This window comes from Podarcis gaigeae (assembly GCF_964106915.1).
Source record: "Podarcis gaigeae genome assembly, chromosome: 11".
NCBI classification, from domain to species: Eukaryota; Metazoa; Chordata; class Lepidosauria; order Squamata; family Lacertidae; genus Podarcis; species Podarcis gaigeae.
The window spans coordinates 11,451,522-11,473,984 of NC_139687.1; the positions used below are offsets into that span (position 1 = coordinate 11,451,522).

Below are 22,463 nucleotides of genomic sequence, written 5' to 3' on the forward strand. Positions count from 1 at the left end.
CATTTTTTTTTTGGGGGGGGGGGGTTGGAATGTGACGCACTAAGTTCCCACAATGGATTTGAGAATTCTTCAGATGCTCTCAAAATAGGATGATCATGTGTCCTATTTTACAGAGGACAATGGTATATTGAAAGGTTGCTCAATCCAAGTTCACTTTCAAGCTAAAGAACCACAAGAACAGAGAGCAGGGACCTTGAAGTTGCCCAACTGCAACACCTGGACAGTAGACTGAGCAGGTAAAAAGGTAAAGGGACCCCTGACCATTAGGTCCAGTCGTGGCCGACTCTGGGGTTGCAGCACTCATCTTGCTTTATTGGCTGAGGGAGCCGGAGTACAGCTTCCAGGTCATGTAGCCAGCATGACTAAGCCACTTCTGGCGAAACAGAGCAGTGCACAGAAACGTCGTTTACCTATTTATCTACTTGCACTTTCTACGTGCTTTTGAACTGCTAGGTTGGCAGGAGCAGCGACCGAGCAATGGGAGCTCACCCCGTCGTGGGGATCCGAACCGCCGACCTTCTGATTGGCAAGTCCTAGGCTCTGTGGTTTAACCCACAGTACCACCCGCGTCCACAGGTCAATATGGCCATGGGCACCATCTTTCCTGCTGAAACGCAGCATTGGGAAGGAGAGATTTTAAGCCAGGCATGTTCAAAGTCTGCTTTGGGGGCCTAATCTGGTCAGTTTAGTCCGGCCCCCACAGGCGGTTCCGTCTCTGGGTTCTAAAAAAAAGCTCAACACCTTTGGTCGGCCCTCATGCATGTTCACTTCATCAAATCTGGCCCTCTTTGAAAAAAGTTTGGGCACTCCTGTTTTAAGCTGAGAGGTGAGAGATCTTGCAAATTTTTTACCCTTCGATTGCACTCCATGGGGCAAACTGAAGAGAGGATGTTTTAGGATGAAACTGTGAAGTTGTATTTTCTTGGAAGCCGTCCAGAGTGGCTGGTGTAACCCAGTCAGATGGGTGGAGTATAATTATTATTATTATTATTATTATTATTATTATTATTATTATTTATTAGCTCAAAAAGTCCACGCTTACAGTGGAGTGTTAAAAATTCACCCCACCCAGAGTTATTCTGTCCATGCTGTTGGTCTGCACAAAACAGCACCTTCATGGCATAAGTGGCAAGAAGTCACCGAGAGGAAGACAATACTTGAGTTCTAGGTGTACCAGGGGAGAACCACCACCCCTACTTGCTGTCATAGCCCCATAGCTACTGTTTAAGAGGACTCTGGTGGTGGCCATAGGCTTCCTACCTTAATCCTACAGCTCAGTCCTACTGCTTCAATCTTTTCAACATGTCTTTCTGTGTCTGGCTGGAGATGGCAGTCTGGTCCACAAATTTGTAAGGGAGCGGGTGGCGCTGTGGTGTCAACCACTGAGTCTCTTGGGCTTGCTGATCGGAAGGTTGGCAGTTCAAATCCGCACAATGGGGTGAGCTCCTGTTGCTCTGTCCCAGCTTCTGCCTACCTAGCAGCTCGAAAGCACACCAGTGCAAGTAGATAATTAGGTACTGCTGTGGCAGGAAGGTAAATGGCGTTTCCATGCACTTTGGCTTCTATCACAGTGTCCCATTGTGCCAGAAGCTACTGTAACTCCATCATGAGACATCCGCCAGCTTCCAACCACAGATACCAGCAGTCTTCAAGGAAGCAAACTTGCCTTATTATCACTCGCTAGCATCCACTGCCAGAGGATTGCCTCCTTCCATTCACCACTTTGCCTTCCCCAAGTGGAAGAAACCTGGGCAGTGCTGAATGTCACATCCATTGCCAGGTGTGTCCTGCTGGAAACAGAAAAGGGCTTTCCCCTTGGTCTGCCTTTATATTCACTCAGTTGCCAAGTGCTTTTGTGACATCACAAGAAACCCACAGCCAATGGCAACAGCTGGGGAGGCATCATCTTCATTGCTTTGAGCCTCACAATGGCAGGTGGACCTATCAGTGACTGTGTGCTTGTTTATTTGGGATGTGGGTGGCGCTGTGGTCTAAATTCCTCTTGGGCTTGCCGATCAGAAGGTTGGTGGTTCGAATCCCCGCAAATGGTGAGCTCCTGTTGCTCTGTCCCAGCTCCTGCCATCCTAGCAGTTCAAAAGAACACCAGGGCAACTAGAAAAATAGGTACTGCTGTGGTGGAAAGGTAAATGGTGTTTCTGTGTGCTCTGGTTTCCATCACAGTGTCCCATTGTGCCAGAAATGGCCACATGACCTAGAAAGCTGTCTGCAGATAAACGTTGGCTCCCTCGGCCTGAAGTGAAAGGAGCACCACAACCCCATAGTCGCCTTTGACTGAACTTAACCATCCAGGGGTCCTTTACCTTTTTAATATATACCACAGCTCTGTTTACTCCTGCTGCAAATCGCGATCCTCACATGTTCAGTCAGTGCTTGAATTACAGGTGGGTGGCATAGGGGATCTGTTCCCATTTCCTTTGGTGATGGTCATCCATAGCTACAATTTTTAGAAGACTGGGGAACAACATGTTTCTGTTATAACTGTGGAGGAGTCAGAGATGAGACTTGTGGGTTTCATTAAGAGCTCAGCTATCTCCTGCCTCCTGGATTTTGGGAGCTACTATGTGAAAGACATCCAGGAAGAGAGAGCCTCCTACCCTCTGGATGAAACCAAATGAGAAAGCTGCGATGAGCTGATTCATAGTAGACCAGTAATGGATGAACTGAGAATTTCCAGAACTGCTTATCTGGCACATCATGGACCACAACCCCTGGCACTGGGTCAGTTCAGAGCTGTATCATTTTCTGTCAGGGTATCGACGCAAGTCCCAGCATGATTCTAGATTTTTCTCAGGCAGATCAAAATAGGCCTAAGTTTTTTTTCTGTTCGCCTCTCTCTCTATGTCTATAGCCTTGCTAAGTAGCTTGTCTGAACATACAAATGGGTTCTCTGTTCCTAAAAAATTATTTTGTTTAAAGGCAATTTCTTTCTGTGGTTAAATTTCCGTCCACCCCATCTGCTTTTCATTAACAAGCTTGTAGCCTAAAGGCAAGATTACCTCATTCCAACTGGGATAAAGTAAGTCAGGATCTTTCCTGGGATAAAGGCACAGGCTTATTAAATATAGTAACCTCCCTCCCCTCCCAGTGCTTAGGTTATAAAAATGTGTTTGGATATTTAGCTGAAGGGTGTAATCTACCAATAATTTCTCAACACTGCTGGAAAGAGAGGCAGTGTTGAACTATTGAATTCATTGTCCTAGGATGTAGGAATGGCCGTCTACCTGGATGTGCTGAAATTTTTTCTCCATCTCTGATAAAACTGGAATGGGTGATGTCATGAAGCTGAAGTGTGGGAGATTCGAGACAGAGAAGAGGAAACCTTCCTTTGCACAGGTGAAGCACATATTAAAACTTTGAAATTTACTTCCACGAGATGTGGTGATGCCCATTAATGTAGGCGAGATTCACATGGCAGTTTATTCCATTTCCCTAACTGTTAATTTGAGCTTTCACTGTTAATAGTTGAGCTTTCACACAACATAGAAGCCTCTTCCTTTTTTTTTTTTTAATACATTTTTATTACATAGAAGCCTCTTCCAGAGGGCAATCTCAGCATTCATTTCTGTGTTGTTTTCAAATAGTTTTTTTTTCTTCCTGGAAGCAAATAACACAGAAATGAGGGTCATATTTCTGAAAAGGACTTTAATGTTGTAGGAAAGTTCAAGTACAGTGGTACGTCTACTTATGGACACGATCCATTCCGGGATGCCGTTTGCACCCCGAAAAGTCCGTAAGTAGAGCACCGCTTCTGCGCGGGCGCAGGAGCGAAGTGGCGAACCCAGAAGTAAACACTTATGGGTTTGCCACATTCATAACATGAAAAAAATGCAACATAAAGCAAACACAACTCGAGGTATGACTGTACAATGCAGACATTAACATATGGTAACCACACATCCCTGCTTCCCGGGGACAGTCCTCGGGACAAAATCCATCCCCGGAATGTCCCCAGATTTCATTTAATGTCCCTGGATTTATATTTTAAGTGTTGTATATTTATTAGTAGGGAATGAATGTTGTGTGGTTGGTTCAACGGCTCAAGAAACATCATATGGGGACTTCCGGCGAGGCAAACTGGCAGGCGCCATGGCAGCGAGCAGCTCCTGAAGCTACTAGGCTGAGGCTGCCGCTGCCACTACCGAAGGGGAACTGGGGACTCCCGGCGTGTCAACTGGGGGAGCCACTGCCCCCCGTGACCCAAACTGAGCCAGGAGCGAGAGCACCCGGCCAACTGCCCGGGGCACTCCGGGGCCAGGAAAACCCTGGAGCCAACGCAAAAGGAAAGGAGAGAGGAGAAGGAGAAGGAGGAGAGAGAAGAAGGAAAGGGGACAGGAGAAGGCGGAGAGAGTGTGTGTGCATTTACCCCAGGCACCAACAATCCATGTTATGCCACTGGTCAGTGGGGAATAACAGTGGAAGAGGGCTATTGCCTTCCTGTCCTACATCTGGGTTTCCCAAAGGCATCTGGTTGGGTACTAGAGAAAGAGGATGCTAGACTCAGGTGCTAGAATCAGGGCTGTTGATCTGATCTGACAGGGCACCTCTTATCTTCTTATGTTCGTTCCTTCTACAGGTATATGGTGTAGGAATTGGGCTAATGAACTACAGCAGCAATAGAAGGCAACAAACCAGCCAAGCAGGTCCTTTACAGGTGAAACTCTACCACACCCTGCCAAGAATCCAAGTAGAGCCCAACTCTTACATGCTCTCTAATGCAATCAGCTGTCCTGCCATTTTGGCTCCCTCTCCAGCCCTCTCTCTCCAATGTATCCTCACCCCCAGGCTTGGATTTTTGCGGCTTTCACTTCTACCCGGCAGTGGGAAGAGACTCAGATTGCCTCATCTTCCAGCACAGCTGGCTTTCCCATGTTCCAATGGACTTAAATGGGCATAGAACCAGGCTCCCAGCTAGCTAAGCTTCTCAGAAAAACAAAAACAAACATTTCAGTTTTGGCAAGGCCACCTTGTCCCAAACCATGCCCATGTGTCACAGGCAATATGCGCTTCTGCAACAGGCAGGGTTATGATTATGGTATTCCCCGCGTGTATTTGAAGAAAACAAGCCATAAAATATGTTGGCCCATTGCACATATTGCCACAGCAGTAATTATATGCATGGTAAGGTTGGGAGAAATTTCATTTGGTGTATGCCCAGCTCTTCTAGAATTGGGAGTCCTGGTTTTATGCTAGAGTATAATTTATTTGCAGGGAAAGTTTTATTTCTCTGAGCTGGGCTGCCTGTTTCTTGCCATCCTTCAGGCTGCAGCAACAGCTGAGCCTTGAGGGAAACCTTTCTCGGTGTATGCACTGAACATACAGGCAGAAAAGGGGATTGCTAGGGACTTAAAGAACTTGGAGCACACACTCATGACACAAATAGAGATAGATAGATAGATAGATAGATAGATAGATAGATAGATAGATGATAGATAGATAGATAGATAGATAGATAGATAGATAGATAGAGATAGATAGATAGATAGATAGATAGATAGATAGATAGATAGATGATAGATAGATAGATAGATAGATGATAGATAGATAGACAGACAGATAATAGATAGATGCCTCTGGGAAATTCAGATGATGGGATAGTGTGCCTGCTCCTGCTTTGATAACATCTCTTTTGTCATTAGAAATCCCAGCTTTCAGAGAGCTTTTCAACGCAAGATGAAAATATAGAATATTGAAAACATTATTTATTTATTTTTGCGCACACCCACACCCCTGTATTTTGTTGTTGTAATAGCACACATAAATCCACTGATTTGAGCTTTGTTGGTTTTTTTAGCTATATCAGTTAGTGATATGAACATATATTTGGGTGTCAGGTATAAAATCTGATGCAGATTTAGTCCATATTATCTCCTCCTGTACACCAAACTTCTAGAGAGGCTGTGGAATGCTAGGCTTGAATCAACATATGTGGTGGACATGTCGGAAAGTGGCTCAGTTCTGGGAAGTAATTTGTTGAAATAAAAGCGATTACCAGACAATACTCCTCTGAATGTCCCCAGCTGGCACTGTTCAGTTTTTTTACAGGGCATAACGCAAACACAGGGTTTAAACCCATAATAAGATATCTTTTACTAGTGGCCATACTCTTAATAACAAGTTATTGGAAGAACTTGGAGGGTGTTTCTTTGTCAAATTGGTGCTATAAAGTATGGCAAACAACACTTACATAAAATTTGACTAATAAAATAAAAGTTTGAGGCATGAAGAGTCTTTCACAACTGATCGGTATTGCTTCATGAGGTACATGGATAAAAAGGAAAAAAAGAGAATTCCCCTTACAGTATAAAACCTTTTGGGTTACCACATATTGTCTTCTTTGCATGGGGTTGTCTGAGTTAGGAACTTACTATTTTATTTGGATGTCATTTCTGAGGCATTGCCTAAATGTCATCTACTTGCTTAGGGTGGGAAATTTGATTTCATGCTTGTATGATGCTGTGATGTGCTGGAAAAAGTGAAAAATAAAAATTGCAATTAAAAAAAATCTGTCATTATGTCATTGGCTTTAGTAAGCAGGTGTAGCTAACTTTGACAATGATGGAAGTTCTATCCAATTCATGAACAGAAGTGTAGGATTTGTTAAGGTCAAGGTCAAGGACCCCTGGACGGTTAAGTCCAGTCAAAGGCGACTATGGGATGTGGTGTGGCGTTGATTTAGCTTTCAGGCTGAGGGAGTCAGTGTTTGTCCACAGGCAGCTTTCCGGGTCACGTGGCCAGCATGACTAAACTGCTCCTCGCGCAATGGGACACCGTGACAGAAACCAGAGTGCATGGAAATGTCGTTTACCTTCCTGCCACAGCAGTGCCTATTTATCTACTTGCACTGGCATGCTTTCGAACTGCTAGGTTGGCAGGAGCTGGGACAGAGCAGCGGGAGCTCACCCAGTCATGGGGATTCAAACCGCTGACCTTCCAATTGGCAAGGCCAAGAGGTTCAGTGGTTTAGACCACAGCGCCAATTGCATCCCTTAAGGTCAAGGCCTCATGACAATGCTGTAGATTTCACAAAGTCTGAATAGCCAGCTTGGTAATGGGAACCTGAATCAAAGGGTGATAAAATTAGCATGTCCCCAGCTCTTCCATCATCCCATCGGTTTCTGAGGTAAACATAAACATAACCATGTGCAATTTTCCATAATATAATCCATTTTTATGTCACGTTCACTAACTTATGCATTTTTATGTACACTTCCCCCCTAATATATGCATTTTTGTCCATGTTGTTTAATCGGAGAACTGCATTGCAGAAGTTGGAGAAGTGTCAATTTCAAAGGATCACTGTGTTCCAATTTGCATATTGGCTCAATAAGTGCGAATTAGGTTTTTAATGAAGAAATACCTATTTCTCCTCTCCCTCACCTCCCAGTTCTTAGGCACAAATGCCTGGAGCCACTCAGACCTGGATTGGATCCTGCCCTGGTTCCATGTGTTGATCATTTAAGTAAATTCAGAGTAGTTTGGGGGAGAGGGGAGAAGCTCAGACCCTCCAAGTGTCCTTATTTTCCAGGGACATCCCTGATTTACAGAAGCCATCTGGGTTTCTGATTTGATCCTGGAATGTCCCACTTCCCCCTAGGATGTCCCTATTTTCATTGGAGAAATGTTGGAGGGTATGGAGTTATCCGACCCCTGAGCCATCTGAAGGCAATCCTGTATAAGGAAGGGTTTTTTTTTTTAAAAAAAATGTTTTATTGTGTTTTTATATATGTTGGAAGCTGCCCAGATTGGCTGGGGCAACCCAGTCAGATGTGTGGGGTATAAATAGTAAAATTACCATTGTGGAATGGGCCTTTCCTATTTTCATCAGAGAAATTTTGGAGGGTATGAAAGCTTCAGTAAAATGATGTTTCCTGCAATCCAGATCTTTATGGTGCCTGAAACTTTGATTTCACTGGGCTTTGGTGGGAATCAGTGAAAGAAAATGAAGGTACATTATTTCACCTTTGGTGGACGTGCCCAAAGATTAAGGCATTCTGGGAAATGATATATAATGAACTGAAAAAGGTATTTAAATATACCTTTCTGAAGAAACCAGAGGCCTTTCTCCTGGGCATGGTCGGCTAATTGGTGCCAAAGAAGGATAGAACATTCTTTATGTACGCCACAACAGCAGCAAGAATACTCATCGCAAAGTATTGGAAGACACAAGATCTACCCACCTTGGAAGAATGGCAGATGAAGGTGATAGACTATATGGGACTGGCAGAAATGACTGGCAGAATCCGAGACCAGGGGAGAGAGACAGCGGAAGAAGATTGGAAGAAATTTAAGGACTATCTTAAGAAACATTGCAAAATTAATGAATGTTAGAATGACGTTGGTTTAGAAATTACGTGGTTTCCAGCTGTAATGGATAAGTAAAAAGAAAAGAAAGGCCAAAAATTAAATGAAAATTAAGGGAAAGGATTTGCTGAATTAATAAATTAGAAATTGGAATACAGAAAGGGGAGGTATGAGGAAGTCGGGGAAGTAAGTTATAAGAAAATAAGGGATTGAAATTATACTTGTTTTTATTTTTGTCTGCATTATTGTTTTGTTTTGTTTTTATATAATTTTTGAAACTTTAATAAAAATCTTTAAAAAAAAAGAAACTTTGATTTCACTGGGCTTTGGTGGGAATCAGTGAAAACTCTGGGAACAGCATGATTCATCCCAAATCTAGCTCACGGATTTAAGATCCCTATGATGAATTCAGTTCCCATCTGTGTGAGAACCAATGCATGGGATTTAAAATGAGGCAGAACTTGCACAAGGGGAAAATTGCACAAGGGATGGAGGGGGTGGAGGAAAGGAATTGAACCTGGCCTGTTGGGAGTCGTATTACTAAAATTACTCCCTACCAGAGCACTCACTCAAAACAGCTGTCCTCAGAATTCCAAGGAACCACATGTCTGCTTTCAGTTCAACAAAAGAAAAGGAATTCCCCAGTGGATTCAGAGGAATTCATGATGTGTTTTCTTACTTCACATCTGAGCAATGTCCCTGTTGACTGCTGCCGTACTGAAATGCAAACAGATGTGTGTCTGAAACTCCATCCTGGATCTTGGCTGGCCTCCTTCACCAGCTTCAAAGGGATGCTGCCTCTTTTTGGAATAAGCAGAGCTGTCCTGGTAGGTAAAATAACCAGAAAGGGAGAATGGATCAAGTGTTTCACCAGGTATTTGTCCCTCACATAAAGGGGACTCGGTGCAACAACATGAAAACACCAGTATCCTATCCACTGAAGCATGTCAGCTGTTTCTAGAGTGGATGGCCAAAATGATGAAACATCTGTTATTGATAAAGATGAATTATGTTGGGAAGGCTTGGAGTTAAGGGCAAAGGTCATATACCTTTATGCCATAAAAATGCACCCCATAAACTTAAACAAGCCAGTGTTCTGACACTTTCCTCTAAGGTAAAATGCTTCCCACAAGGACTCCTGATTCTCGAGAGGCAAAATCACAAAATCTTGTCCTAAACCAACCTTCTTAATGTATTAATTGCATAGAACGAGATTGCCACTTATTTAATGTTTCTACAGCCCATCAACATGCCTGAAGAAACCTGTTACGTCAGCCTCTTATGGGAAGGAGAAGTTTAATGGGATTTCTTTTTTCTCCTTTTTTTCTTTCCTTTTAAATACCGTATTTTTCGCTCCATAAAACACACTCCCCCCCAAAAAAAAATCTTAAGGGGAAATTTATGGAGCGAATGTGTGATCCCTGGAGCTGGGGGGGGGGGGGGACCTGGGCTTCCCTTGCCAGCCCCGACCTGCTCTTTGGGTCGAGCAGCTCTGGGTAGCCCGCGAAGCCTCCGCAGGGCAGCGGGGAGCCTTCATCCCACTGCCCTGCGGAGGCTTTGCGCGGCTACCCCTGGCTTTTGCGGGAGGAGCAAGGCTCCTCTCTCACTTCCCCCACCTCCTGCAAAAGCCCCCAAGAGCTGCATATATTTTTTTTCTTGAATCCCCCCCCCCCACAAAGCCTTATGGTCAGGTGCACCTTATGGAGCAAAAAATACGGTAAATACAATATTATATTCTCTAGGGCATTACCTTCAAGTTCATCATGAAGAATATAACCTAAGAGAAGCATGAGCTCAAACAGATATATATTCTAAGGCAGCCTTCACACACTAGCTAGGGCTGATGGGAGTTGGAGTCCAAAACCTCGGAGGACACAGCTACCTTCACTTGAGTTTAAATTCACCTATTCCTACTCAAACCATCTACAATGTTTCATAGCGGCACTAAGAGTATCATTCCCCCAACTCCACCCCCAGAACTGTAGGCTGATCCAGTGCTCGAAGGATGGGGGAATGGGTAGGAATGAGGTATTAACTGTTTCCCCCCTTATAAGTCCTAGTGTCAGGAGTAGGTGCCAAGAATAAATCACTGGAGTAAGTGAAGTTAATTCTTTATTAGAAGAAACATGGTGCCTCTTCCGGTGTGGGTGTCATCGCTGCCACAGTTCCAAGATGGGCAAGTTTATGAAACCAGGGAAAGTCATCCTTGTCCTCACTGGGCGTTACTCTAGACGCAAAGCTGTTATTGTTAAGAATATTGATGATGGCACCTCTGACTGCCCCTGCAGCCACGCTCTGGTGGCTGGCATCGATTGCTACCCATGCAAAGTGACAGCAAGCATGGGCAAGAAGAAGATTGCCAAGCGTTCCAAGATCAAGTCCTTTGTGAAGGTCTACAATTGCAACCACTTGATGCCTACCAGGTACTCCGTTGATATTCCCCTTGACAAGACCATTGTCAACAAGGATGTCTTTAGGGACCCTGCGCTGAAATGTAAAGCCCGGCGGGAGGCCATAGTGAAATTTGAGGAGAGATACAAGCCAGGCAAGAAGAAATGGTTTCCCCAGAAGCTCAGATTCTCAGTGGCATGCATTTGCACCAATAAATATTTTTGAAAAGCCAAAAACGAAAAGAAAAGAAAAGAAAAGAAGAAGAAGAAACATGGTCAGCTCAGGAGCGCCAGAAACTCTTCTTGGCAGGTTTTGCCTCTATGAGGCAGCTGTGAAGGCTGAATGTCCCCACCTTCTCACAGCTGCCTAAATCTCATTCCCAAGCAATCTGAGACTACAGTGACGTGCCTGTCTCTGCTCCTCTCTCTTCATGCCTCTTCTGGTCCTGGGAGACCAGCGGGGATAGGAGCTTGTTGCAGTAGGAGGAGGAGACACCCTGGCTTCTTCACCAGCCTGGCTCATCTCTGTCTCTTGACCTCCTTCCTCTCCTGCTTCTGCCTCTGCTTCTCTCCCTGCCACAGACTCTCCCTGACCATTAGACCCTGCAACGCCTTCAGCTTCTGGCACGTCCTCCTTCCAATCTTCTCCCTCTGACCAGGTAGCATTGTCCCACCCCACACCCCAGACTCTGAGACTTCTTTGGGAGTTCCCCAGCTACTGCCTCCCACCATTTCTCTGTATTCAGCCAGTCCATAACACCTAGATATGTGGGGCAATAGCCACCACAATGCTTTCATAGTGAGAATCAGGTTCCGCAAACCCTTGTATGGTGGTACCTCTAGTTACAAAGTTAATTCATTCCGGAGGTCCGTTCTTAACCTGAAACCGTTCTTAACCTGAGGTACCACTTTAGCTAATCCGGCCTCCCACTGCCACCACCGTGCCATTTCTGTTCTCATCCTGAGGTAAAGTTCTTAACACAAGGTACTATTTCTGGGTTAGTGGAGTCTGTAACCTGAAGTGTTTGTAACCCAAGGTGTTTGTAACCCGAGGTACCACTGTAACTGTTTAGTGGGTGGGATATTCATAGCAGCTGCCAGCACATCTAGTTTGGCTTTAAATATTTTAGCATACCCATTTATCGTGACGAGAAGTTCACAGAAAGAGCAAATACCAATGTGTATGGGTTGAAAATAAAATAAATAAATGTCACTATCCAGAACGGCACTGACAAAGTTTGTGGCGAAACCAGATGTTCTTAAGGAGTCTTGCTAGAATGTGCCCAATTTACGAGGTGCAACGAGACATGACCTTGACTGTGTTTTGGAAATAATTGGCAATAAATATTCAGCGAAACATTCCTAAGGCTGGTTTTAAATGTGTGTGTATATATATATATCTCCCCCAATAGGCATGAGAAAAAGGATTTCCATCTTGCCTGCCCATTTAATGACATCAGCCATTATGTGCTAGCGGGCACTGAAACAATGAGCTCAGTGAGCAAGCACACAATATACTACTTCCATCTCTAGCCTCTCTGCTTAAAAGGATCAGGTACCAACTAATGGGAAAGATTCCAGCCTGAGAATCTGGAAATCCACTGCCAATCAGAGAAGGCCATATTGGGCTACAGAGACTGATGTTTCAGTACTCTAAAAGGAAACCTACTGGGGTGTGTGTGTCCCCAGTGTGTGTTTGTTATCGAGATGGGTAGACTTCATGTTTCTTATCACTGATTCGAATTCCATGACTTTACAGCGTGAAAATTCACAGAAAGATGCTTTCTTCCCACATCACCCACTTTGTTTATTTATCTACTCTGAGTGACGGTGCTTGTCCAGAGTCCTCAGACAAGCTTTTCTTGTCTTTCTTTTAGAAGACCCCTCCCCCCTCCAATCTGCATTTGGTTAAGGTAATCTGCAGCTGCTGGTATCCTCTTAATAACGCTGTTTTATTGTATGGCTTTGACTTCAGTTCTCGGGTGATTTGTGAGGATCTCTGGCCCAGAGAAGGGACGCAGGTGGCACTGTGGGTTAAAGCCTCAGCGCCTAGGACTTGCCGATTGAAAGGTCGGCGGTTCGAATCCCTGCGGCGGGGTGCGCTCCCGCTGCTCGGTCCCAGCACCTGCCAACCTAGCAGTTCGAAAGCACCTCTGGGTGCAAGTAGATAAATAGGGACCGCTTACCAGCGGGAAGGTAAACGGCGTTTCCGTGTGCGGCTCCGGCTCGCCAGATGCAGCTTTGTCACGCTGGCCACGTGACCCGGAAGTGTCTCCGGACAGCGCTGGCCCCTGGCCTCTTGAGTGAGATGGGCGCACAACCCCAGAGTCTGTCAAGACTGGCCCGTACGGGCAGGGGTACCTTTACCTTTACTGGCCCAGAAATAAAGAATGAAATTAACAGAGGCTCAGAAGCCAGGTGCAAGTGGGCATCAAAGGGCACTTGCAGACAGGCTGTTTCTCACGTCAAAGGGTTGTTTATTGGCACAAAATTGGGCTGTTATGTTGTACTTCCTAACGCAATTACCCCATCACTTTTCTAACCACAAAACAGACCAGTCAAATTGCTCTGGAATAAGTATGGGATAACAACCACTAGCTGGCAACATCGTATAACCTTCAGGCAAGTTGCTTTTTTGTTTGTTTTGCAAACCATGTATGCTCATTAAACAGTTGGTCTCGAAGCTCCTGAGGTGAAGATATACGGAAGTGCTCTCTTTAAGTCGCAGACTTACCTATAGGGAGAGCAGATTCCAATCCCACTCCATGCTTCCATTTAGTACACAATATTTGTTTAGAGAAACGTTCGCCCGCCTGCTACCTGAGCCTTTTGATTAGAGAATGCCATAAATAATGAGTGTAGCCAAGGGGGGGAGGGAGGCGCAGCTGCCCCTCAAAATATATCAAAATACAAACTGAAGTTCTGCCCTCCCCTAACAAAAGACCTGCCCCACCCCAACAAAAATCCTGGCTACACCCATGCCAAAAATTGAACTTTGGATCTTCTTTATGCGAGGAATGTGCTCTGTTACAGTAGCACTCCTCCACATTTCAAAGTTAGAGCATCTCCTGACTGACTATGCTCAGAAGATGCGCATTTTATGTCAGTGAGGTGTGAGCCAGATCCACTGAACTGACAGAAGTCCACAGATTCTCAGACATAAGGTGAAGGAAGGAAGGAAGAGCCATGAGTTTAAATCAAAACACTCAGGTTAAGAAATTCTTGGTGACAATATAGGACATGAATTTGCCTGAACACTTCTTCTCTGGGTATTAGCTCAGCAGCTTCCATTTCATATACAGTGGTACCTGTGGTTACATACTCTTCAAGTTACAGACTCCGCCAACCCAGAAATAGTACCTCGGGTTAAGAACTTTGCTTCAGGATGAGAACAGAAATTGTGCGGTGGCAGCGCGGCAGCAGCAGGAGGCCCCATTAGCTAAAGTGGTGCTTCAGGTTAAGAACAGTTTCAGGTTAAGAACGGACCTCTGGAACGAATTAAGTATGTAACCAGAGGTACCACTGTACAGTGGACGCTTGGGTTGTGAATGTGATCCATGTGGGAGGCATGGTCACAACCTGCACGCATGGATCACGATTTGGCACTTCCACACATGTGCAAAGCGTGATTTAGTGCTTCTGCGCATGCGCGAGTGCCAAAACCCGGAAGTAACCTGTTCTGGTACTTCCGGGTTTGGCATGATGTGCAACCCGAAAACACCCGACCTGAAGTGTCTGTAACCCAAGGTATGACTGTATGTTGTTTTTGTAGCATGTTAAAGAAAATCTCAAATGTTGTCTCACCTTCCTGGGAAACTAAAGGAGTGTGACGAAACTGAAGTTATCGTTTTGCTTTTCTGCACCCGGTGTTTTTCTATTAAGCAAGATTGCAAAGTTTTCTGAGAGCAAGGCAATCCAATCCAGTTCCTGTAGACTATTAAGCTCCCACATTTAATTTTACATATTCGCACAACAAACTTCAAGCATTCCGAATCAGGAATGTTGGGGGGGGGGCTTCTGTGACATCTGGTTTCTTTAGTTTAAGTGGAATACCTTGGCGTTGAAACCGATAACCTTTGTGAAACATCAGTCAGAGGGCAAGGATCTCTGGGATTACAGGGAACCAGACATGTGGAATTCCAACCTTTGACATTCTGCTTAGCAATGCCAAGGATGTTCCTACTTTGTTGCTGCCTAAAGATGGCCCCTGCTACTGAGATATAAGCTACTGACCACTTTTCTGTCTCACGAACAATATGAGGCAAAGTAAGCCTTCCTTGCCTCAATACTTATGGTCAGTTTAGATGACCCCCAATGCATTCCATCACATGTATTATAAAAAGAGTCCCACTAGATCAGACCAAAGTCTTATCTAATGCAGAACCCTTTTTCCTGCAGTGAGCCACCAGATGTCTACAGGGAGCTCACAAAAGGCATGAGGCCAACAGCACGCTGCCTCTGAATCATACATATCTTTTATTAATTGCTACTATTGTACTGAAAGTTGCTGCTATATGCCGCTGGGGTAGGAATGCAATTTTTATTCTAATGTGATTTTGCCGTTGTTGTGTTTTTTTTTATGAGCAATTGTATATTGTGTATTTGTTGATTTTATGTTGTGTGTCATTTTAGGCTTTCTTTTGATAAAGAAAAAAGTGAGGTAGGGTTTTTTTAATACAAAAAGCACCGCTGAATATTCAGATTGCTGCGAATATTTCAATCCGCACTCATTTCACGTCAAGCAGTGCTTGCCATTGTTGATGTTTCCTTTGCAGAATGATGCAGTCCATTTGTTGAGGGTCAGGATTTACTTGCAACAGGACATGGCATGCATAGTTGATGTAGCTTTGATTTCCTGTGTGCTAAAATGTTTTGTTTTCTCAGCATGCCAAACATAATACGAGACTGGAACAACTCCAAGAAATGTTTCTTGTTCTGTGAAAGACGTTCGTACTTGAAATGGATCTTCTCCTCTTTTTTTTGGAAGACTTTATTAAGTGTCCTTGAAGGTAACATGATGTACATCGTATTCTGGATAGTTCAGCTGGAACAAGACATTGTTTTGGAAGATGCATTCTAGGAGAACTTTCAAGATGGCATGAATTTCATGTAACAAATGTGATAAATTTACCATTGCAGCTGTGCGCTCTGTGTTTGGCAAGTGCTTAACTGCTTGAACTTAACCACTATATGGTTGCCTTGTGAGCCCTCTTCAGCTATTACAGCCATGAATGGGCAACCAAAAAGTTCCATGGGCATGCCTTTAGCCTTCCTTTAGCCTTCCCATCCCATGCAGCTCCATCCCAGTGCTCAACAGGGAACATTTTCTACTTAATGGAGCGCCCCCCCCCCGCCATGCAATTCATGACCATCATCTTCAATTGTTGTGCCTAGACTTCGAATGCCGTACCAAGGAAGAACGGTTTTGCTCCTTTGTTGGCCTACAACAGCATTAAGACTTTCCAGTTTGGGAAGACATTGGCTATTAGTGGCCATTTTGTTATTGCTTGCCTGTCATAATTATACATGTTGTTGTTGTTGTTGTCTTTTTTACTCCTACTGTTTTTAATTGTTTTATTGCTAGCTTATTACTCTGCTTTTCCTTTTCTGCTTCCTCCTCCTCCTCCTCCTCCTCCTTCTTCTTCTTCTTCTTCTTCTTCTTCTTCTTCTTCTTCTTCTTCACTGCCTTGATTTATATTAGAAAGGTGGGGTTAAAATAAATGTTTAAAACAGGCAATGAAATAAACAGATGCAGAGGGTAGCCCTTCTCTGTGCAGGGTGCTTTGGCCTGCAGGAGTTGTAGATTTTCAAATTCTCATGGCATAATACCCTGTGGAGAGGAACCATACCTCAACGAGGGAGCATGTGCATGCAGAGAATCCCAGGTTTAACTCTTGTTATCTTTAGGTCAAAAAGTCAGGGAGCAGCTGATGAGAAGGGCTGCTGTGTCTGAGATCCTGGAGAGTTGTTGCCTGCCAGAAGAGAGAGCAACTGATGGAGAGAAAAGTGATGCTGCTGCACTCAAGTACTGCTTGCCAACTTGCCACAGACATCTGGTTGCCTACTGTGAAAACAGGATGCTAGACTAGATGTGCCACTGGCTTGATCCAGCAGGTTCTTCTTCGGTTCTTCGGTCCCTCTGTTCTTGGTATTCTCTCAGAGCACATTAAATACTCCCTGAAACATATGGAATCACTTTTGTACCAATGTACTCCCAGCTGCATAGGGTTAAGAGGTTTACCAGAGTGGTCTTCTCAAAACAGAAAGATCTGGACAATCTGCCTCCGGAAATAGGACATAGGCTGTCGCTATTTTGTATGTAGGACTCAATCACATACTAGTTGCGCGCTTAAGGCGGGCTTGGCTCTCATGCGCAACAAACTCACTTTGAAAAATAACATATTTTTCCAGTAAGGACAGTAATGGCAAAATGCACCAGAAAGTGTGGAATAACAATGAGGACATCATGATTTATTCATTTATTCATGTTCAGCAACTTTTGATTGATGGGGTCCGTGTGGAGAGGGTAACAACGTTCAGATTTTTGGGCATTGAATTACAAGAGGATCTGTCCTGGAGTGTCAACACAAGGGGGCTTGTGAAGAAGGCGCAGCAGAGACTGTACTTTTTGAGAATTCTAAGGAAAAACCATCTTCCGCAGAAACTGCTGCTTGCCTTCTATCACTGTGCCATTGAGAGCGTGCTCACTTATGGCTTATGTGTGTGGTACGGAAGCTGTACTATCCAGGACAGGATGGGGTTGTGCAGAGTTGTTAAGGCAGCAGAGAGCATTGTTGGCTGCCCACTCTCCACCTTAGAGCAGATTTATGCCACAAGGTGCCATAGGAAGGCACTGGTTTTAGTAAAATATCCATCGCATCCTGGTCACTGTCTCTTCGAGCTCCTGCCGTCGGGACGGAGATACAGGACGATATAGACAAGAACGAGCCGTCTTAAGAACAGCTTCTTCTCCAGAGCGATCTAAGTCCTGAATGGGAAGCCTGGACTTTGAAAGTCATCTAATCTTCCTTGCTGTATTATACTGTATTGTTTTAATTAGTGTTTCTATAGTTGTTTTGATTTTGTGTGGAGTGCCCTACCTGGGTGGATGGAGCAGCCAAGTAATTTCGTGGTCCCCGAGAGGGGGCAATGACAATAAAGATATTATTATTATTATTATTATTATTATTATTATTATTATTATTATTTTATTTATTTATTTATTTATCTATTTATTTACCTTCTCTGCAAACCACTTTTTTTCTACAATCAAGCCGTATATGAATTTTATGGAATGAAATATGACTTCCCCACAAACAAATCAGAACAAATACTCAATAAACAGGAGACGTCATTCCCGTAGTTCCCAGCTGACTTGCTTTTAGCCCAGAGAGAACACCCCGGCAAAACTGTGTATGGCGTCAGCAGCACAATCCATTGCTTTCAAGGGATTTAGCTCTGCGACTGGATTGTGCTCCATTGTTATCTCAATGGGAGCAAAAGAGTTCATTGCTGGGATGTAAGCAAAGCGATACCATTTTCATAAACAAAGCTTAACATCTTCCACTGCCTCTGCTGATTCATCCGAGCCAGCGATTATTTCTGGAGAAACGCAGGGAAGCGGATATCTGAAAATGGTCAAAGATATGGATAGTCATGGCCTTATAAAGTAGTTGTTGCTAAGTGGGAAGCAGATGAAATTTGTGTGTGTTGAGGGCGGGGCATTTTTGGGTTAATGCCTCCTATTTGTTTGCCTCAACTGTAAGTTGAACTCTGTTATTAAACAGCTGTACATCTTGCAAATCCTGAGTTAGCTTGGCTTACAAGGGAAATGAAGTGCTGAAACTCTGTTTACTTTAGAGAAACATTAATTTATTATGAGCCTAAGTAAAGGAAAGGAGATGAAAAGGAAGCATAGTTATGGTTCCCATTTATAGTTAATAGCATTGTATTGCAAATTTTGATGTTACAAGTCCTTGTCATCTTATATAGGTAAAGGTAAAGGATCCCTGGATGGTTAAGTCCAGTCAAAGGCAACAATGGAGTTGCGGTGCTCATCTTACTTTCAGGCCGAGGGAGCTGGTATTTGTCCGCAGACAGCTTTCTGAGTCATGTGGCCAGCATGACTAAACTATTTCTGGCACAATGGAACACCATGACAGAAACCAGAGCGCACAGAAATGCTGTTTACCTTCCCACCATAGTGGTACCTATTTATCTACTTGCACTGGCGTGCTTTCGAACTGCTAGGCTGGCAGGAGCTGGGACAGAGCAACGGGAGCTCACTCCGTCGCAGGGATTTGAACCACCGACCTTCTGATCGGCAAGCCCAAGAGGCTCAGTGGTTTAGACCACAGCGGCACCTGCATCTTACATAGCCCAGACCCCGTCAAACACACCATCTTCTTAAAGTATCTTAAAGGGCAGTGGCAACTAATAACGATCTAAACTCTTTGTGCACATCTACATGCGCCCCATTGTATTTTAAACTTAGAGAGGTCAATGAACACATATCTTATTTTAATGAATTGACTTGTGCACAGCTTCGAAAAGCTTTTACAGAGCTACGACTAAATACAACAAGCTCTGCTTATAGAGATGGGAGACATAGAGGCATACCAAAAAACGAACGTGTTTGCATTAGGGGTTGTTCTGAAGTAGAGGCCCTTATGCATTATATCTTGTTATATAATGATGCAAGAAAAAGATTTTTGGTACCTATAATGACAGGGTCCCCTGGCCAGAACCCCCTTGACATGATGTTATATCTCCTTGCAGACACAGATAAGTATGTGACCTGGCGGGTAGCACTTTTTGCAACTGCTGTTAGGAAAATTAGAGCAAATTATATAGCCAAGGTAGCCATTAACTGTAAATGAGATGAATTTATTTGATCCTATCTATCTACCTCAGGCTATGCTCTATCTTTGTCACCAAACTCTGAGTATAAATTGCACACTGTATTAATTGATATTGTTTTTAACATTAGTGACCATGTGATGATTTTAGCTTATGAATTTTATTGTTTAATGTTTTTATTTGTACATTGGGGTACTTTTATAGCTTTGTTTAGAGTACGTAATGTTTTAATAATATAAATGTTTTAAGTCTTTTTTTTACCAATTCAGTATATTTTCTTTTAATTGTCAAATAATTCTGTGTACATTGCGGCAGCCTTTGGCTATGTGCAATAAAACTGACTGAGACTGATAAGGGATATCAACTCACTGGCCTCTAACTTCTGTAAGTTCACCTTTAAAAGACTGTGGTGTCATGGAGTTTTGAGGTTTTCTAAGTGTTCAGGGCTCATGTGGCAGAAGCAGAATACAATCAATCATTGCAGTTTCCTGATGGAAGTATGTGTCCAGAATATCGCTGGATTTTTGGGGTGAGACCTTGCACACATATTTGCCATGTGGAGCAATTTAAAACAATTGCTAGGTAACTGTTTGTTTGTGTGCATTAGTCTTAAACTTATTAAATTCCACGACAGACTTTTGCTCATTTCAAGGCTGACATGACAAAACAGAAGTAAAAATAGCATGTGTGTCTAAACACAAGCTGACAAATCATTTGCCCAGAAGGGATCTGACCACGACAGGAAATGAGTACACAAAGTTTATTCTGCACCAGTTCTTCGGTAACGCTTTCTTCCATGGGAGTGCATTTCAAATGATTCCTGTGGGAATCCTATGTGGAAAATGTTATGTGTGAACTGAAAGTCAACAGGATTTTATGTCATACAAAAGAGTTTATGCCTCGCAGAATCAGTTATGTCTCATGGAAGTGCTGGAAAAATATAGTGTAGAGTTGTATAGAGTAAGGTTACCAGATTTTTTTCCCCAATGAATCCAGGGACACTATAAAGAAAGAAAGAAAGAAAGAAAGAAAGAAAGAAAGAAAGAAAGAAAGAAAGAAAGAAAGAAAGAAAGAAAGAAAGAAAGTTGATGTTGCAGCGATGGTGGTGGCAGGGGGCGGCCGCCGCCTTGATCTCAACCACCACATTTCCCCTTCCTCCTAGGCTTCTATCTCCTTTCTCCATGAGCTTGGGCAGCCCCAAATTGTTGGTTCTTCGGTGGTGGTGGTGAGGGGTGGGGAAGCAGTGCAGTGGGTCAGGCGTGGAAGGCGGAGAAGGAGGGCTGAGAGTGGTGGCGAGGCTCAGGCAGCGCAATGCCTCCCTTCCCATCAGAGCAGCCCTGATCCCATTTCTACTTTCGTGCAAGCAGGAAGGGGCGGGGATCCCTCAGATGGGAAGGGAGGCTTCCCGTTGCCTAACTGAGAGGTCCCTGACAAATTACAGGCAAATTGGTCCAGGGGTTTTGTGCTTGGCACCTTAAAATTTTGTTGTTGTGTGTTGTATCTTATGCCTATGCTTCACAAGTGTGGGAAATTGCATTCTAATACAGCATGTGTAATGCTAGTCAAGGCATGAAGGGGTTAAGACCATAGAATTGTATTCCTAGACTCATTTAGGTCACACCCCTCACCTGGAAGGAAGTTTGTGTCCTCTCTTTCTTCATGTGAACTCATCAAGATAGGACATGCCTGAGTGTGATCACTATAAGCCAAGGCCACGCTCTTAGAGCTATTTTCCTATATTTTGTACCCCAAGGTTTCTGCCTGTGTTTACTTGCTACTGCATGGATAAATGTATGAATCTGGCTTTTTAAAACTTACTAAGGCATGTCGTCTGTTCGGAGAGGTAGAAAAGAGGATGCTCTGTTAGCAGACGAAATGGGATATTAAAAGGTATAACAGTATCAAGCCCCACACTGCACTGCTGTTTTGGGAGTCCCATATTGATGACCTATCTATTTGAGTGTTCAGACCCAGAAACCTCCCCCCTAAATAAATTCACACTTGACTCAATTTTTTGGTTTGGTTTTTGGCAGAATTTAGGCCACAACTTTATTGATTACAGAAAGTGAGTGGTTGCACAGGCTCTGGTTCAACTAGCTCCCTGCCATGCAGGTAGCGCTGACCCAGGACACCAACATAGGTCAGCCAAGGGTGAACACCTGGATAAGTGGAAAGCTGGGCATGGGCTAACTCCGCCACACAAATGTCCCCCTGGACTCAGGCACGGGCACAACCACCTAACAGGGGTTGACCCAACCAAGTCCCTGGATTCCTTTAACAGAATACCCTTCACATAGGGATGGCAAAAGCGTTCTCCCATCTGTATCACCTGAACCAGAGCCTATCCGCAACCTTACAAGTTGTGATGATTTGCTACGCAGAAGCGAAACCCAAATGGCAACAGCCAATCAGCCAAGTGAGGAAAATTCCTGCCGTGCCCCTGTCCCAATGACAGGCAACACACAACAGTATAGCAAGGTCAAGTGCAACAAGCCCTAAAGGTAGGGAGAGGTGGATGGGTGTTCCGAATGCATGCGCCGAAAGAGGAAGCTCTGGGTCACATGCATGGGCATAAATAGGTCCCTTGAACCATTTGGACTGCGTCCCATTGGCCAGATTGTATCCAACTTCGAGCGACCTACCAATCAGGTTTTGTGGCTTACCAATTGTACCCACCCACAACACAGAGTGTCGGTTGTCCAGGTCTCACCGCAATACGTGCCCTCTTTAAGGGAGCACCCAATTTCCCCCAACAGCTAGGTCCCTGTATCATCTCATGCTGCCTTATACAGATTCTGATTCATCTTTAACAAGACCAAATACCCCCTGAGACACTCCTCCTCAACTCAGTATTACATGTCCATAGCTTATCCTTTTTTTATGGTGACAAAG

General features: G+C 44.1%; 1 pseudogene across 1 annotated transcript; it reads left to right on the forward strand.

The window, feature by feature from the left end:
- The first annotated feature begins 10,463 nt into the window (after positions 1 to 10,463).
- Positions 10,464 to 10,949, forward strand: LOC310827259 (large ribosomal subunit protein eL27 pseudogene; annotated as a pseudogene). Its single transcript has one exon. The product of its transcript is annotated as a large ribosomal subunit protein eL27 pseudogene (transcript).
- Positions 10,950 to 22,463: the final 11,514 nt, after the last annotated feature.